Here is a 10,877-nt window from a genome sequence, read left to right as displayed (position 1 = left end):
TATACGCCTGCCTCCTCTGACTGTTTACTGCATTTTTAGAAACTATAATAAATGATCCAGGCGCTGTCTCTCACTCTTCATCATCAAGTTTCTGTCTGTTGCAATGCAAAATGTCAGTCTGTTGTTAATTATTCTTAATAATTAAGTTATCCTGACTGTCTAATACAAAAATTATGTAGACTGACAATTAAACAGATACACATAAACAGTGACCTTTTCACTAAATACTTCTGGTTCTGTGATATTGACATTTCAAATTTGCCTGCAGTGCGCCATAGGAGCATCAGCTGATGCGCTTCAAATGAGGCGCATCAGTTATTGCTTTTAGTGCGTTTGGGCCCTCAGTTCGTACAACTTCTTATAAAAGTATATTTTGTATAACACCATGGCTATGACAAATCACACCACTCAGAGTGAGATACTGTACATACACAGCCACTGCAATAAAAGAGGAGGATTCAGCGTAAATGTTGATTTTTGTCATGTTGATCTTAGGCAGTACTGCTCCCAGCTGTAATGAAAATATTGTATGTAGAGTGGAACTGAAACTGCAAATAACAAGAGAGCCAGTCGGCAAACAGACAGAGTGAGAAGAAAGACAGGGAGGGAGGGATGGAAGTGGAAAAGAAGGACAGGACTGCTGTTGCCACAGGAGAGGTTTCATGTAAAAACACACAGCCGGCTTTCCTGTCCAATTCGCCAAATTACTGACGACCGACTCTCCCCCTGAAGAGAAGAGGAGGGGGGTGAGAAAGAGTGTGTGTGTGTGTGGCGGGGCGTCCGACTCATCTCATTTACTGGCTTAGACAAGATCTCTCTGTCAGATACACTCACACACACACACTCACCCGCCGAAGTCTGAAATATTTACTAGCCTCATGTGGGGAAATCTCTGAGGATTATCCCCAATAACCTGTTTAACTTAATCCTTATCTCACACACATGAATAATAAATCTCTCCCCTACTCTCCGTCTCCCTCTCCCTCCCTCCCGTCTCTCCCTCTCTGAGACTGAGGACTGAGAAGTAACGCCTCTCTCACCTTACTCCCCATCACCCTCCCTCCCTCCTTCCCTCTCACACACTCACTCCATCTGCTTCATGAACATGAGCCGGCTGCTTGCTCTGCCTCTCCGAGCATCTTTGAGCCGTTCTGACATATGTGCTCCCTCTCTGCTTTCTCTGCCTCTTTCTTTTATCTCCACCAATCCCATCATACCTCTCTCCATACCTCCACATCGCTCTGTTTTCCCCTCCAGCGCAGGAAAAGGAGCGGTATCAGGGAGCACCACCAGCGAAGAAGACTGACCACAATAACAGGAAGAGGAAGTGGGCAGTGACCTGTGTGTGAGAGAGGACTGTGGTCGGACAGCTGCGGTTCAACACTTTTTCGGCCGCTGGATGAGAAAACCACATCAGAGGCGGCGGAAAGAAAAAGAACAAGAGAGACTGAAAACCTGTTGTACTCCTGAGGAAAATCTTCGGACAACCTGAGGAGGGAAAACAGGGCAATAAAGACATTTCTGGGTAAAAACTTTAGAGGTGGAGAGACTTTTTACCTGTTTGAGAACAGGTCCAACTCTGGGATTCATTGTCATTCAAGAGGAATCGACCCGCGCTTCATCATTGTGGACTTTCACAGTCTATCTGCTACAGTCCAGAGAAGGATTTGTACAAAAATCAAGCTGAGAAAGAAATCCCTGCTTGTACAACAACACCTGCTGCTCTCTTTCAACATCAGAAAAAAAAAACAGCAGACAAAAAGAAGCAAGAGCGAGGAAGAGACAGTGGAATCAGGAGGTGGTTTTCACTCCCCGTTGAGCATTCGACCACCTACCAACCATTAATTTCTACCACAACCTGCCACATTAATAAAGTATAACCCCTTGAAGGATTTGGGCGTCATTTCGTACCAAAACAACGGTCTGATCAACAGTCAGTATTCTACCTGGCTTGGACTTTCTGTCTGTGTGGTAAGTTTTGTTTTTTTGTTATTTTTCTATCTTGAAAATTGAAAGGGAAACCGACTGCACAGGTGTGTTACTGAATGTGTGTGCATGTACCCAGATAACAAGTGAGTGCCACTGTATGAATGTAGGGATAGATACATACCAACCTTTCCCGTTCAGCTAATGGGATCCCAAATTTACATTTCCTCCCAATTGAAAAGCCCTGTACAGCAGCACAAGCCAGAAAATGTAACCCAGATCCTTTTGAAAACGCTCCAGGCTACTTTCCCAGTCACTCCAGGGTGAGACGCTCATGAATACCGGTCAAAACTGTCTCAAAGAAGGCACAGAAATAACTCGAAATGATGGTTATAACCCCTTTAAGGACAGGGCTGTCGACCACCGTCACTGTTCACATATGTTATGCCGATGATCTCGGACAGCTTGGTGTGGATTTGAATGCTGTAATTGAGCGCTGCCCCCCTGACCCCCCTCCCTACCCCAGAGGCTGGACTGTCATTCCTGGAGACAGACGACTGTGACCATTAAGACGATACAGGATGATCTGTGGACAGAGGAGGAAAAAACAGAATTAAAAGCAAGCTAAATCCACCAGGAGGTCTTCGGCTGCTCATTTTGATGACTTCTACATAGAAAACAAAATGTCTTTTTCTTTAACTGTCAACTTCATGTCAAGTTGGTGTGGCCATAAAGTATTGATGACACCATTTATTATTTCCAAAGTAGGCGAGATCTTGTCAGTTGAGTGGTGTCATTTTATCAGCTGAGGACTTCCCTGCTATGCAATTTATTTAATATGTCATTCCTCATCTGTTTAGGCCAAACAACACATGAAGTGATGGAAAAAAATACCACCTTACAGTAAAATCTCAATAAAACAACCTATTCTTGTTAGACAGTTTTTGATGACATGCTGCTTGAGAGGTTATTCAGATCCTTTTCGATGCTGTAGTGCGTCTTTGTTGTCCTGGATTCCATTACACAGTGAAGCGTTTCTGTTATTTTGTCAGTGCTTGTGAGAATAGTTACCCAGTAGTGGTGGATTTTCTCAGAGGATCTGGATCCATGGCCCAGAGTGACAGAGGTGATTTGATTTGGTTGTTACACGGAAAGCCGTTGATGCAACTAAAACCCAGTGGTCTAATTCCTGGAGAGGGAACTATCAGGGAAAATCCTTTGGGTGCCATCTGGGAGACTTCACCCTCACACACACACACACACACACACACACACACACACACACACACTCACACACACACACCCTCATGCACACACAAGATTCATGATTAGAGCCATTCATTCATTCAGATATATGTCAGAGTGGTTGACAAGCTGTCCAGCTGTGGTGATGTTAGCTCAGCCGAAGTCGCTGATTACAACTGAAAGACCCAGTTAGGGTTTTATTTTCAGTGACTGACCTGTATTCAGCCTTTTACACAATATACCACACTTTTATTTGAACATGTTTCAGTTTTATTAATCAGTCAATATTTTAAAATCAGGTTTTATGTCCTACCCCCAAAACAGATTACTGGGGACATTTAAAGCCCTTTTCCACCAGATTAGCTCTGGTTCTTGAACCGGTTGAACTATGCACAACAGCCTGTAGAGTATGACACTGCTGCTTTTATTCAAAATTTCAGACCAATTTATTTTTCACAGAAATGCTCAGAAAGTGTCAAAATTAGGTGCTTGAACTAGAAAACTTCTGGTTTCATGTTGGTGGAAAAGGCCTAACAACATGCAAAATATATAATTCACATTCGATTGAAGTTAACAGGAAAATAAATTGGAAGTAATACTCAAATTTATCAGGAATGTGTTGAATGCACTTGAAAGCTACCTTGATTTCTTCATATCTAGCTCCACCACAGTTCAATATGGAGAATGTGAGGCTATGAAAAGAATCAGCATTAATTGCAACAGCTTTAACATTCAGGACATTCAGTGTGTTCTGCACGGACAGGAAATCTTCATCTTTCATATTTGTGCTCTTTGAACACGTTCGGTGTCTTGGGGTGCTGTAGTTGGAAACTTTGCCTTGAGCAGAGACGGGGGCTGACAGCTGAGCCAAAACCAATGTGGGTAACACGCCAGGCTTTAAATTACTTTCAGATGAGTGTTGGTCATTACTGTCGGTTTTAAAGCTGGCCGACATCATTCATAACAGTTCACTTTAATAAAATCTGATTTGTCTGATTGTTAAAGAAAATAGAGTTAACTAGAATGTGCACAGATCAGAGCATGAATACACTCTGTGACATGACAGTGTCAGTGAGGACACAGTGTATGTGTGTGTGTGTGTGTGTGTGTGTGTGTGTTTCTGCGTGTGTGAGTAGTAGCAGTTCCTGGTGTGACTTGCTGGCAGACAGATTGTTAGAAGCTGCTCTGTGATTAAACCTGTTTTAATCTCAACAACAGACACACACAACAGTGCTCAGCAGTCCAACACCAAAGATTTGAGACTCTGAAATCACTTCCTGTGCCACATACACAGAAAAAACAACAACCTCCTGGTTGTAGGGTAGTATAAATGGACTAAAGTGGGCTAAACTGGGCCAAGACATAATTTTGAGACAGATTTTTATGTAACTAGTAAAGACTTCTAGGCTGAAGCTCCTCTGGTGCTTACAAGGCTTGATGTGTTTATACGTAAGTGCTGGATAGGACAAACAACATAGTCATGACTTTGTTACTAGTAGCAAATCTGACCTCTGGATGGCTCTATACAGTCACCAAATTTAAACAAGTTCTTCCTCTAGGGAGTACGAGAAAATGTTGTGGCAGTCAGCATGTTTCATCAGCAGCAGGCTTTTCTTGTGTGCAAGGACAAGTGTTCATGTAAGGACGGTGCTACAGAAAAGGTCATGTCCTCATCCTCTGAGGACTATGGATATCTACAGACTTCAAGACACTCCAACCAGTAGTTATTTTCTTTGAAATGTTGATATTTTGGAAAGTAGCACTTAAAGAAAAATGGCCTTGAACCTCTTGGGATCATGAATGAGCTAAATATATTAGAGGATCGTCTGCATATATGTTGATATTTCATGTGTACAGCTGATTATTGTGGCCCTTAAGTTCAGGGCATCATCAGGATCTTTAAGAATCATCCTCTGGGGATCACAAAGGAGCTCAGTATATTATATGATTATATCACCGTCATAGATAATTCTTATGCACAGTTGGAAAGGTGGATGCAAAGCGGGGATGGTGAAACAGTATGAGGACATGGAAATACAGTTTATAATTAATTATATGCCAATATTAAATCATCTTGATGCTTTATCGTGGCAACAACTGCATTGCCCATGAATATTAAGTTCGAAAATACAATATTTGCTTGATTTAATGTGACTTCCAGTGTAAATCATGCCCACTTCTGGTCTTCTGTCCAAATACAGATACAGAGACAGATATTCTGCCTATAAATCCCTATAATTCTAACACACTGGACCTTTAAAAAAGTGACAAAATAAATTTGATAGTACACATTTTGTTAATGACGTGAATTTGTACTGGAGCATCACATGTCACTCCTTGCTAGTTTCTGTTAAGATGAGAAAGTGTCCAAGATATTGATGAATGACATCCAGATAATTATAGATGGTCAAAAGACATCCCTTGTCCGTCCTCAGAATTGATCATGGAGGACTGGGCTGAATTTTATTTCTGTCTTTTGAACAAAGAAATTTCACAAGCAGACTTGAGCATAAACTTCCAGGACCCTTCAGCAACCGCTAGGATTATGAAGTCTTGTTGACTCGTTTCTATGCTTTAGCCTTTGGTTGAGTGAAACTAGGTCAGACCTGTCTGCCAGTCACAAAACATCCCGGAGAATGACAACTGTATCTCTGCTCCTCCGTCACACTCACACACACTCCCTTGCCTGCGGACAATGTACAGATGTAATTACAGATATTCCTGGATGTTATTTATTCTTCATACCTCTGAAAGATGCCTTTGATAAATGATGCCATAAATAACTTTGTATAATCCTGAAGTGATATTTGTATGCATAGCGCTTGCAGTTGAGAGGGAAATTAAAAGGTGATCATCATAAGACAAACACCTACTGGCATAAATAAAAATGACAGGTATGAAAAGAGGTAAAAAACAAAAATGTGAACTTTATCTGCGTCTTCTTGATCATGCTCAGTACTGCTGTCGCTTTCAATACATCAGTCTCTTGATTTAAAAGTAATGGTGAATGATTTATTTTACCGTAAACCAATATGACGTAACAGGCCATACTTTGCATGCAATTAGACAAAACCTAGAAATAATATGTTCTTTATTAGACCATATTAGAACCTTTTTTGGACTAAAGGTAATTTGGAACACATCATAACATAACTTGACTGTAAAGTCAAAGTCAAAGTGTATTATTGCCCACTTTCAGGCTGAGTTGCACCAACACGGACTAATTTTCAAACCTGATTAAATCATGTCATAACTTTAAATTATCATACACCAAATTTTTACACTGGCTTAAAATTAAGCAAGATTAAATTGAAACTTTTAAACCTCAGTTTAGTTTTTACAAATTTATTTATTTCCCTCATGGTGCTGTTGCTCTGTTGATCTGGCCAACAAGTTTTTCTCAAAGGAGGAGATATTAGAGCTTTGCTGAACCATCGTTAGTAGGCTAGCTAGCAAACAATGAAACATTCTGTTACCCTTTTTTAGCTATCTAGCAGACTGCAATGTTTTTAATTGTAATTTTTTAGCTGGTTAGCAAACTAAAAAGTAATTTTGTTTACCTTTTGGCTAGTTAGCAAATATTGTTGTAGCCTAACATTTTGTTAAGAGATACAAAGCAGCTGTGAGTTAGTGTCTATCCTTCTTGTTTTATAGACCTCTCTCCTGACAGCATGCAAACTTCTTATTCTAATTTAAGTAAGCAAGCACCTCTGTGTTGATTATTAAATTTAATTTTGGTCAAGATGAGTAAACTTGGATTTACTAAACTTGGGCTGGTTTTTAATTGTTAACAATGTTAATGTCATTGTTAATCTTCTTCTTCTTAATAATAATAATAATAATAATAATAATAATAATAATAATAATGTTTTAACTCATTAAACCTAGTTTAGGTAAACTCTTTTTTAGAACTAGTCTTTGATTAAATCAATCTTTGTTGTTGCAACCTAATCTTAGACCTTATTAGCCTGTAATTTGAAACACATTACAACAAAATTGTACAAAGTGAAATGTGTCCATAATTATCCTCTTAAGTCTAATAATGTTCTAATAAAGGACCTAATACAGTCTAATGAAGAAACTATTACTTCTAGTTTTAGTCTAATTTGATACAACATGCTGCTTGTAACATCTTGTTAGTGCACTGGAGAGTAAAGTACGACCAAATTCAACAATAACCTGGACTAAAAAGTCTGCTTGTACTGGCGTGTGTATCCTCCGCAAACTATAAGGTGCTAAATCTGCTCTTAAGGTGAGGTTGAGAGAGTGACAGGGATGAAAAAGTGAAGAGGAAAAGGTGAGAAAAGGAAAAAAAGGAGCAATGACAGACAGGAGACAGACAGACTGCGTGAAAAACGGGATGCAGTTTTCACCTTGAGAGCTTCAACTTGAGAGAAGTGGAGACATTTTAAGAGGAAAGAAATGACTGAAAGGACGAGCAAGAAAAGGACAAAGCGTGACACAGACAAAGTGAGACAGCAGACAGAAAGACAGAAACTGAGACAGACGTGCAGTTGGTCAGCAGCTGAAGGAAAGGCGTCAGGAAGGGCGTGTCCACTCACTAATCATGACCCTTCATTAACAGACCCGACAGCAGTTCCCAGAAGGCATTGTGTTTACACTTCCTGTTCCTGATAAAAGGGAACAAGTAGGAGGCTGTTCCCCGAAGACGCAAATGCAGTTTTAAAAAATGCCCTTTTAGGGAAAATGACCCAACGGATTTGTCATCACAGGAATAATGTTACGTGTGTTGGTACATGTTGTATAGTGAGTAAGATGTTGTATATGATGGTGAGGAAAAGTACAGCTAACTTCTGAGTCAACCTATGTCTCAAGTGTTTCAGTGTCCTTTGCATCGTACAAAAATATTCTTCTACATAATATCCCAGGACAGCTAAAGCCCCAGTTTGTCAAAACATGATCTATTATTTATGCAATAAAAATAACATTGCCATAGCAAATGTTTGGTGAAGTTCTGGTTTGGAAATGTTACTTTCAATGATGCCCATATAAATAATCCCTTATAAACATACTCATAAAGTATTATAATCTGCCTATATCACTGTATAATTATACTTATATTGTAAGCACTCATTCATAATTCTATATAACAATAATCAGAAAACATGAAGCATTTTGACTTATCAGTTCAAGTACAACAATACCACATAATAGCTGGTTACTCATTCTATAATTTATTAAAATATGATTATAAGTTACTTGAAGTTGTTTTCATGAGTTTGGTGAATTTTCAAGTTACATATTTATCCACATTGTTTGCATTCTTACATGTTATTTTTTGGTTTCCACAGTTTACTTAAATGTCAGTCTTCTCAAAGATAACACGAGTCTAATTTAAAATGAGATTGTTGCTGTAACTATATACTGTAGATTTCAGACTCTGCTCATCTGATTTTGTTTTCCTTGAAAGTGATGTAATGGTCTCCTCTCTGCGGGCCAATGTTTTTGGAAGACACTCCGTGAGAACATAGATTTACAGCACAGGTTGTAATGGTTTTGTTTGTGCAGAACACGTTGAGAGGAAGGATACGAGTTGACGCAGTTAAAACCAAGCCGGGTGAGGAGGGGGACACAGCAGGACACTGTCAGGAAAATGCTTAGTCTCAAACAGTAGCCGTGTTTAAAAAAAAAAAAAACTGATGAAGTGAGCAGGAATGAACAAAAGTTGGTAGAAAGATAGAAAGAAATTACCATTATGGATATTGAATTTTTGGGAAGTGAGAGTATTAGGGTAGACCAAAGACAGTAAATGAACAGAATATGATTTATCAGTTTAATTTATGTGAAATTTAATATTTTAGACACATGATGCAAGTTTAATCAAAGTTAAAGTCCTTCCTTACATCTTAGTTTTCCTAATGGTTTAGACTCCTTTTGGTTTTTGGTGTCACAGGCAACTGCCGAGGGTGTCAGTGCATTGGGAGGCACAGAGAAATAAATCACCTTTTAATACACTGCTAAGGCTCAGAATATCCCATCAACCTGGCTTTTTACTGTGCACCCCTGGAACACTGACACTCTTGTTTGGAGGGGTGGGGAGTGGCTGAATGAGAGTTGGCCTAAGGCACCAAGTTGCCACTGTTTTAATCAGCATGTTGGGTTCAGATTTGTGTTAAAAATTATAGAAGAAATGGATGTGATGGCAACAAATTAGGGGCTTGGTTTGAATTGAGAATTGACATCAATTCACGAAGCTAATTTAGTGTTTAACAGATGTGTTGCTCTGAAACTTTAAATTATAACTGCATGTAAGATGGAAAAACAGGAGGATGCAAATGGATGCCAAGGAGGAAGGAATAGTTTTGATTATTTAAAGTGTGATTTTATGAGGTACTTATGCATAGTCAGTGTATTACCAACAGTAGATGGCGGTTGACATGCCCCCAGTATGGAGAAGCAGAGAGGAGTACCAGCATGGAAGCAGCCAAACGTACAGGTCCACCTAAAAAACAGAAATGTCAGTTTAAGTGTACACAGTATTTAGAATATTTTCACCACATTACCTTGACGTGATGTTAAATCAGTGTTATATAAGCCAAATATCACCAAATATCCATTGGAAAATCCAGTAATTTTACCTTCCAGAACACAGAATCAGCTGGTCTACTGTTGCCTCGATTGTTTAGTTTGTTTGAATTATTGTGTAACTTCAGCAAATCCAAACTAACCTTTTAAAACACCGAAATCATACAATACCATAAATAAACTAGCCAATCAAGGCAGCAGTAGACCAGAGACTTCTGTGTTCTGCAAGGTAGAATGACTATTTTTGATAACGGAGTCTGGTTGAGTGAGAGAGAATAATACTTGGCTTGTGTAATGGTGGGTTCCTTTTGGAAAAGGCTGCCTGATGGCAAGGTACAAAACTTCAAATTATCTGAACTATCCCTTTAAGGTATAGGAAGGCCAAATACTGTCATCGCCTTCTGATTATTACCACATATATGGGGTCAACAATTAGAAAAAATAAGCAGATATTTCCTGGGACTGTACTGTCTGTAACCACTCACTGTTCCATTCAGAAGTCCATATTAAATCGCAATAAAAGATGATGCACTTCTGTCTAATTAATTTAGTCCTGAAAAGAAACCAAACAAAGAAAAACACAAGAGGGAAAATAAAACCCAAACAAAAGTATGTGAACTAAAGGCCAAAACCCACTGTTGAGTCTTTGTTTGAGCTGATTTGTGGGGAGCCGTGTGAAGAGGTCAGGGGAGGTCAGCAGAATACGAGATTAGGCCATTAGAGGGAGAAGACTTTGTGCCAGTATAATCCCCTCATCGTAATCTCTCTTTCTCCCTCCCTGCTGCTAATGGCTGGAAGACAATAAAATGCACTAATCTGTCTACTGGGATGGCACGGGGCTGCGCTGAGATATCTACTGAAGTGCAGAGCACATATAGACGAAAATGTTTTGAAGATTATTTCCCTGGCATTTCTGCTTTATTAGATAGAGCCCAGTGGGGGGAGACAGGCACCATGGGGGAGACAAAGAGACAAACAGAGAGGGTGAGACAGTAAGAAAGTATGTTTACTACTCTGCTGGTGTTTGTGCGCCGTATACGTTTTATTTTGGTTAAATAGTGCTAAAATGACTTGCAGGCAGGGGCAAATGATGCAAGACAGTGAAACGTTTTCCAACTCGTAATCAGTCAAAAGCCATAAATCAGACGAGGTGTCAGTTT

General features: G+C 39.5%; 1 protein-coding gene across 1 annotated transcript in view; it reads left to right on the top strand.

The window, feature by feature from the left end:
• Positions 1 to 1,120: 1,120 nt before the first annotated feature.
• The window catches only part of cdh5 (cadherin 5), a 40,912-nt gene continuing 31,155 nt past the window's right edge, over positions 1,121 to 10,877 (top strand). The window contains exon 1 of the mRNA XM_084735642.1: positions 1,121 to 1,971. The gene's annotated coding sequence lies outside the window, so the exon portion shown is untranslated. The remainder of the gene's footprint in view (positions 1,972 to 10,877) is intronic.

This window comes from Lutjanus erythropterus, chromosome 14, assembly GCF_056507025.1.
Source record: "Lutjanus erythropterus isolate fLutEry1 chromosome 14, fLutEry1.hap2, whole genome shotgun sequence".
In the NCBI taxonomy this organism is placed as follows: domain Eukaryota; kingdom Metazoa; phylum Chordata; class Actinopteri; order Lutjaniformes; family Lutjanidae; genus Lutjanus; species Lutjanus erythropterus.
The sequence above is the reverse complement of the archived record's forward strand: the minus strand, read 5'-3'. Positions and strand labels throughout refer to the sequence as shown.